The sequence below is a fragment of the Stegodyphus dumicola genome, chromosome X1 (genome assembly GCF_044657685.1).
Source record: "Stegodyphus dumicola isolate Sdum_Otavi_A_Nest chromosome X1, ASM4465768v1".
Lineage (NCBI taxonomy): Eukaryota > Metazoa > Arthropoda > Arachnida > Araneae > Eresidae > Stegodyphus > Stegodyphus dumicola.
In genome coordinates, this window is record NC_140780.1 from 9043957 (window position 1) to 9052851 (window position 8895).

General features: G+C 30.8%; 1 long non-coding RNA gene across 1 annotated transcript; it reads left to right on the top strand.

Annotated features, from left to right (window-relative positions):
• Positions 1–366: 366 nt before the first annotated feature.
• On the top strand, positions 367–8508 carry LOC146993084 (uncharacterized). The gene is made up of 2 exons (XR_015038431.1): positions 367–1179; positions 8280–8508. It is a non-coding gene; the product is annotated as an uncharacterized LOC146993084 (long non-coding RNA).
• Positions 8509–8895: the final 387 nt, after the last annotated feature.

Consider the following 8895-nt stretch of genomic DNA (forward strand, 5'->3'; position numbering starts at 1 on the left):
AGTACAATACGTTGAGCTTATGTAAATTAGTATATGACTATGTTTCCTTCGAAAGGAAAAGAGTATCTTACTTTTCTTTAATTTTTGGTCAAAATTGTAGTAAGTAGGTAATTACAATAGAGCTTCCACGAAATTGCATTTAAATTTTTTGCATCATTTCAAAATGCTGTATAATTCAATGGAATTTGATGTGTTTTGGCCTTCTGTATTAAGGCTGGGCTCGAACCCGGGCAGCCAGACAATATGTTCTTTCCGTGAGTGAAATATTGCTATAATTTCATTAAAGTGGCATAATATTTCAGGATAATTTCTTGTACATTGGACTAAGCATTCCTCTCTCATGGATAAGACTACCTAAGTAAAGAACTTAAAAATAGAAACGGTTTTGACGTTAAATTTCTGAATGAAATATTTCTTTTATGGTTTATGACTTTTGTTTCCAAGATGTTCTTTGAAATTTGTTTTTAGAATGGTGTTTTTGAGCCCTTTCTTAAAAAAAAAAAAAAAAAAAAAAATCTATAAAAGTATATATGTATAGCTCTTTTAATGTTAATGTATTGCGAGTTTGATCTGTTATGTCACTAATTCTGTGTGTGAATTTAGATAGTTTAATATATATCACCTGCTTCAAAGCTAACAGTAAAGTTTATTTTGTTTATTTGTCATTTAAAATTACCTGCTTCTTGTCTTTTGGTGCCATCTTTTTACCAGCGCTGAAATTATTTACTCTTCTCGAAGGTCATTATCCCTTTTATTCTGTGTATCCGTAATAAGTGTCTAATTTTTTTCTTTCATTGTTCATGTTGTACCCATACATTAAAAAACCCTCTTCGCTTACTGTACTTCTGTCGTATTAGGAAAATCATTTGCATTTCTGTCGACTGCAGTCATGATTTTATTAACAATGTAGCACGTTGCTGGAATTGAAAACAAAGAAGGCTACCTTTGAAGTTTTATATATTAAGAAACAATATTATATATTTCTGTTTGTGTATAATTATTCTTTAATTTCAAAGTAGTTAAAATCTAATGATATCTTCCCCCCCCTTGGCCTCTTCTAGTGTAATTTGTCATCATTTCTGTGCACTCTTGGATTGCAGAACATGATATCATGAAAGAAAAAGCACGAGGATGAAAAGAATGGAGAAATAGTGCAGAGCAAAAAGACATCTGTGGCTGGTAATTCTTGTTTTATATTAACTCAGGGTTGCCACGCTACCTGGAAAACCGGGAGAATCGGGAAAAGTCAAGGATTTCGAAAATTGACCAAAATATTCAGGGAAAAGTCAGGGAATTTAAGTATTTTTGTCAAAATCTGGAAAAGTCAGGGAAGTTCATACAACGATCCCGCCAAAAAAAAGCGATTTTTGCGCCGACGTCGGAAGAGGTAACTTTTTTGAAGAATTATGTATCACGTGAGTGTCATTCGGGTAGCTGGCATAGAGCCAATTTTCGCAGCTCCAATTTGATTGTCTTTTAGAAAGGCAAAGCAACTTTTGGTTTCCAGTGTTCTCGAGAATCGCATGTGCAGTGCATGAACTAAATTAAGTACCTGTTCTCGTATAAAACAAAATGGGTTTAATCCTAGTATACGGTACTATGGAGGTTAGAATCAAAGAATATGTATTGTAAAGAAGGAAAATCTCTCTGCAACAGATGTGGCTGTGGCTCCATTCCATCATAGAGGGAAACAGCTGTGCATGTCTGATATATCTGTCACCAAAGCTCGAAACCGGTGAAGTTCGAAGGTCACGTTATCAAGAGTTCATAAAATGAATATCGTTTAAAATTTCTTTAACCACTTGCGCTAAAACGACGTGCCACGCACATCAAGATGCTTTTTTCTCAAACCGCGAGCGATGTGAACACCACGTCGATAAGCATTTATCGCAAAAATGAAAATAACGTGGTGCACACGTCGCCTAACAACGAGATTGTTTATTTCTCGAGTTACAGCTCTGGATTGCACTCGCAGATGCGGAGCGGCGTAAATGAGACACTTTACCGCTTGTTATATTGTAGCGCACGGCACCGCAACCGTGAAGTTTAGTCTTAGCGCAAATGGTTAAACTGTAAAGGAAAAGAAAATATTTTTTGGCGCAAGTAAATTAATTCATAGATTAGTTATTTTCAGAGGAAAAAAAAAAAAAAAAACTTTGAAAACCCGTTTTTAAAATTATTGCGAAAAATCCAAGAAGAAACGTCCTTTGATAAAACGTTTCTTCTTGGATTTTTCGCAATAATTTAAAAACGGATTTTCGTACTTTTCTTTTTGTCAAAGAGCGTTTCTTCTTAACACGTGTTTCTCAATTTCCTGTACACATCGCGGAGAGGATAATTCTGACCACCAGGTTCCGTCCCCAAATCCCTTGGCAAATTTTCCCTCCGCATTCTAGCGGCGTAATAGCATTTTACTTGTATGGAACCTTTTCTTCTTTACATAGACGTTCTTTGTTGGTTAGAATAATAATGGGATTTGGCGACATCTTGATGTGCAGTAAACGGGTCATGTTGGTCTTGGCGACAATTTTCAAAATCGTGCCAAAGCCTTACCGTATACTAGAATTTTACCGCAAAATCTTTTTAAACCCTTTTTTTTTTTTCTTTTTAATAAATACCTTGCCATTTTGCAGTAAAATAAAAAAATAGTAATCAGTCATCTAGGCCATCTAGCCATGTAATATAACTATATTCGCTAAAATATAGATGATTATTCTAATTCAATTTTTAAGTAATTATTTTTATGTTATTCATATAATTTAATGTTGCTTCTTCCCTCTAAATTTATTCATTATTAGTAAATAATATTTCCAAATTTCAGGAAATTTTCTCTGGCATAATTCTGAAGTTAATTATAGCAGTATGATGACATACCATCACGGAATTTAATGCACATATTTTTTCCTTATGTATGCTGCAAAATAAATATAAAATACCTCAATTTATTAAAATAGATTTCTTTCTTTCGTTTAGCTGCAGAATGTCTGCAAAAAAAGCCTTATTTTATTCCAGATTGGGAAGATTCTAATCTCAATCTTCAGTGGAGAAAACAACAACTATTATAATTATATTTGTGTTTTCAAGTGTTAAGGTTTTAAGAACATACCTCACGCAAATTAAATTTACCTAAAATCTAACCTAACTATTTAGCGTTGCGTTGTGATTTATAAGGACCGGATTAGCCTCGTGTTGAACTGGTGATGATCATGAGTAATAATTAAATAAAACATACATTTGTTATCCAATATATATATCTTAAATTTTATTAAGTTTCTTAAGTGGAAAACTAAACAAAATTATCAAACAAAGTATACCAAGAATAATTAAGAATAAATGTCCTCTGGGATTTATTGAATAATTAAGTGAATTTGCTACACAATACAAGTAATACCATAATTAATTTACCTCTTAGCACAGCCAACATACATTACGCGGATAGACTGGAATTTTCTTGAAACACACCTGGAAAACCTGGAAAAGTCAGGGAATTTCATTCTCCTATTTGAGTGGCAACCCTGTCAATTTTATTTCCACTAGAAATGCTTGAATGTTATAATTTGTACACTGCATTTCTTCTGCGAGTTTTTCTTTCCCTCTGGTACATGCGATGTTATGGCTAAATCCAGGCAGTCGTTCGAATGTATGTATGTTATCCGGTATCTGAACATTGATTTTTAACAAGTTCGTTGTTGAAAATCCTCTTTCACATCTTTTGGTAGATCGAAAGCAGAAATTTATCTTTTTACAAATTTAACAGGTCATGAATTTTCTGATCTAGGACTATTCAAATGGCTTTTTGTGAGATTCTTGATCTTAATTAGGATGAAAATCAGTTACTTCCATTTCTATATCAGTAGAATTGTTATTTAACATATTTGCAATCTTTTACCATTTTTCTTAAATACTAGTATTATGTAATGGGTTTGACGTGAATGAAGTAGTTGGCCTAATTTTAAATACACTCAAAACATCTAATTTAGAAACTAAGTTATGCTCGATGAGATTTTCCAAATGTTTGTTTCAGTTTTCTTGTATTTCACGCTTTAGTTCTCGAGATGTTCAAAGTGGCAAAACGTACATTACATTATGGTAAAAATGTATATTCCTTATATTTATGTAATATTTTCACAAAATTAATTTGATTTAAAATGAATTTATAATACCTTTAATTCAAAGACTTGAGTTTAGTTCTCTCCTCCCCCTCAAGTTTAAGATTTAGTTATTATGTATGTAAGAATGTCTAAATCATAAAACCAGGTATGTTCAATAATTTCTTTATAAGTTTCGTTTCTGGATTTTTAAAATTCTTCTATGAAACTTTTGTAACAAAAGCTGGGATGTAACCTAGGCAGCCAGACAGAATGTCCCTTCCCTGAGTGAATATTTCTATCATTTCATTGAAAGTGACCTTATAATATTTCAGAATAAACCCTCGTGACACTAATAAATGTATATAGATTTTTTTTAATGTTTATGTGAAGCGTGTTTGGTTATTACAATATTTTGAGCTATTATATATCTAATCCTGTATGTGAATTAAAACAGTTTAATGTAGAATACCTGCTTCAGTGCTAAAAGTAAAGTATTTGAATTATGTTTTACCCTTCATCTGTTTACAGACGTAGGCTCTGTTCTACAATTTACGGAATTTCTCTTTATTGGACATCTCACATAGCTGACAAAATTTCATTCCTATGTTTAGGTTTTATAGTACAATACGTTGAGCATATGTAAATTAGTATATGACTATGTTTCCTTCTAAAGTAAAAGATTATCTTACTTTTCTTTAATTTTTGGTCAAAATTTTAGTACGTAGGTAATTACAATAGTGCTTCCACGAAATTGCATTTAAATTTTTTGCATCATTTCAAAATGCTGTATCATTCAAAGGAATTTGATGTGTTTTGGCCTTCTGTATTAAAGCTGGGCTTGAATCCGGCCAGCCAGACAATATGTTCTTTCCCTGAGTCAAATATTGCTATAATTTCATTAAAGTAGCGTAATATTTCAGGATAATTTCTTGTACATTGGACTAAGCATTCCTCTCTCATGGATAAGACTACCTAAGTAAAGAACTTAAAAATAGAAACGGTTCTTACGTTAAAATTCTGAATGAAATATTTCTTTTATGGTTTATGACTTTTGTTTCCAAGATGTTCTTTGAAATTTGTTTTTAGAACGGTGTTTTTGAGCCCTTTCTAAAAAAAAAAAAAAAAAAATCTATAAAAGTATATATGTATAGCTCTTTTAATGTTAATATATTGCGAGTTTGATCTGTTACGTCACTAATTCTGTGTGTGAATTAAGATAGTTTAATATATATCACCTGCTTCAAAGCTAACAGTAAAGTTTATTTTGTTTATTTGTCATTTAAAATTACCTGCTTCTTGTCTTTTGGTGCCATCTTTTTACCAGCGCTGAAATTATTTACTCATCTCGAAGATCCTTATCCCTTTTATTCTGTGTATCCGTAACAACTGTCTAATTTTTTTTCATTCATTGTTCATGTTGTACCCATACATTAAAAACCCTCTTCGCTTACTGTACTTCTGTCGTATTAGGAAAATCATTTGCTTTTCTTTCGACTGCAGTCATGATTTTATTAACAATGTAGCACGTTGCTGGAATTGAAAACAAAGAAGGCTACCTTTGAAGTTTTATATATTAAGAAACAATATTATATATTTCTGTTTGTGTATAATTATTCTTTAATTTCAAAGTAGTTAAAATCTAATGATATCTTTCCCCCCCCCCTTGGCCTCTTCTAGTGTAATTTGTCATCATTTCTGTGCACTCTTGAATTGCAGAACATGATATCATGAAAGAGAAAGCACGAGGATGATAAGAATGGAGAAATAGTGCAGAGCAAAAAGACATCTGTGGCTGGTAATTCTTGTTTGAAATTAACTTTATTTTCACTAGAAATGCTTGAATGTTATAATTTGTACACTGCATTTCTTCTGCGAGTTTTTCTTTCCCTCTGGTACCTGCGATGTTATGGCTAAATCCATGCAGTCGTTCGAATGTTTGTTTGTTATCCTGTATATGAACATTGATTTTTAACAAGTTCCTTGTTGAAAATCCTCTTTCACATCTTTTGGTAGATCGAAAGCAGAAATTTATCTTTTTAGAAGTTTAACAGGTCATGATTTTTCTGATCTAGGACTATTCAAATGGCTTTTTGTGATATTCTTGATCTTAATTAGGATAAAAATCAGTTACTTCCATTTCTAGATCAGTAGAATTGTTATTTAACATATTTGCAATCTTTTACCATTTTTCTTAAATACTAGTATTATGTAATGGGTTTGAAGTGAATGAAGTAGTTGGCCTAATTTTAAATACACTCACAACATCTAATTTAGAAACTAACTTAAGCTTGATGAGATTTTCCAAATGTTTGTTTCAGTTTTCTTATATTTCATGCTTTAGTTCTGGAGATTTTCAAAGTGGCAAAACGTACATTACATTATGGTAAAAATGTATATTCCTTATATTTGTGTAATATTTTCACAAAATTAATCTGATTTAAAATGAATTTATAATACCTTTAATTCAAAGACTTGAGTTTAGTTCTCTCCTCCCCCTCAAATCAAAGATTTAGTTATTATCTATGTAAGAATGGCTAAATCATAAAACCAGGTATGTTCAATAATTTTTTTTAAGTTTCGTTTCTGGATTTTTAAAATTCTTCTATTAAACTTTTGTAACAAAAGCTGGGATGGAACGTAGGCAGCCAGACAGAATGCCCCTTCCCTGAGTGAATATTTCTATTATTTCATTGAAAGTGACCTTATAATATTTCAGAATAAGCCCTCGTGACACTAATAAATGTATATAGATTTTTTTTAATGTTTATGTAATGCATGTTTGGTTCTTACAATATTTTGAGCTATTATATATCTAATTCTGTATGTGAATTAAGACAGTTTAATGTAGAATACCTGCTTCAGTGCTAAAAGTAAAGTATTTGAATTATGTTTTACCGTTCATCTGTTTACAGACGTAGGCTCTATTCTACAATTTACGGAATTCCTGTTTATTGGACATCTCACATAGCTGACAAAATTTCATTCCTATGTTTAGGTTTTATAGCACAATACGTTGAGCATCCGTATATTAGTATATGACTTTGATTCCTTCTAAAGAAATAGAGTATCTTAGTTTTCTTTAATTTTTGCTCAAAATTTTAGTATGTAGGTAATTACAATAGTGCTTCCACGAAATTGCATTTAAATGTTTTGCATCATTTCAAAATGCTGTATGATTCAATGGCATTTGATGTCTTTTGGCTTGCTGTGTTAAAGCTGGGCTCGAACTCGGCAGCTAGACAATATGTTCTTTCCGTGAGTGAAATATTGTTATAATTTCATTAAAGTGACGTAATATTTCAGGATAATTTCTTGTACATTGGACTAAGCGTTCCTCTCTCATGGATAAGGGTACCTAAGTAAAGAACTTAAAAATAGAAACGGTTGTTACGTTAAAATTCTGAATGAAATATTTCTTTTATGGTTTATGACTTTTGTTTCCAACATGTTCTTCGAAATCTGTTTTTAGAATGGTCTTTTTGAGCCCTTTCTAAAAAAATATAAAAGTATATATGTATAGTGTACCGTACAGTAAAGATTAGCCACATCTTCATTTACTACTGTTACAACATAAAATATACTTCTTTGATAGATTTCTGCAGTTAAATTCAAAAGTTTAAAATTGCATATTGCTTATCATGATCAGATTTTAGCTAACAATTACTTATGTGTTGTCAGATAAATGCTACCAGATGCAGTTAATTATTTTTTACTTGCCAATCTCATGAGACAAGTTTTTTTTTTTTTTTTTGCTTCTGCAAGACAACTTTACTTTGTGTTGCAAAATAAATTCATTCTCACTCTTTTTGGACTTGCCTACACATTAAATTTAAAATTGTTTTATGATTAGGTAAGATGTGATTATCATAATTTTGTTTCTCTCTTTATCTTGGGAACTTTATATATTGATTCGGTATCCAGGTTACCTACCAGTGGCTGATTGATAAAACTGCTCATATGTTCAGCTGGTGGTTTGAGTTTATTTTCTGACATAAAAATTTTGGAAGGCATCCCCCATGTTTATTTTACTATAATTGAATAATCAAATTATTGCTACTCTGTTTATAGGTACTAAATGTTAAAATATTTTAAATGCTTCCTTTAATTTGCATTCTAATAGTCATTTGTTTAAATTTAATTATGGATTTTATTCACATATAGTAATTGTGAGTGTTTTTTTTATTTTAGGTGCTGTGAAAGGCAATGGCAGAGATCCAGTTTATCAAGATTTCTTATATACATAAGAATACACGGATATAAGATTGTTTTTCAGGAATTCAAATAAAATGTGATAACTTGAATTAATAAAAACTATTTTGAATTTTGAAAAGTGTTTTTCGTCTGTTAATCATAATATAGTGCCATAAATTTCTGAATGTGTTTATTTTTCATCCAAATAAATAGGTTTACAAAAATTTGTCATATTAATAGATATTGCAGGATTTAGCATTATTATAAATATTTATTATAGCAGATTTAGCTGAACTACTTTTTTTAGTCTCTCTGCAGATGAAGTCACAAAGGTAAGTATGCAAAGGTAAGATATTTTTCTGTATTCCCCATTAAGTAATTTTATCTGGTAAATTACCATTACTTGTATACTAAAGGTGAAAGAATAAGCTTTCCTTGAAAATACAAAAATTTGTAGACATTTCAAAAAATTGCTATACGTAAAAAAGTTCTTAAATTGCGAAACTGAAAATGTTATATATGAAATAGTTCAGAAATATAAATATTTTCACTATTTTTTAACTATAATTCACTGCATTTGTTATATATAATCACAGTTTAAGGTAGCAGTGCT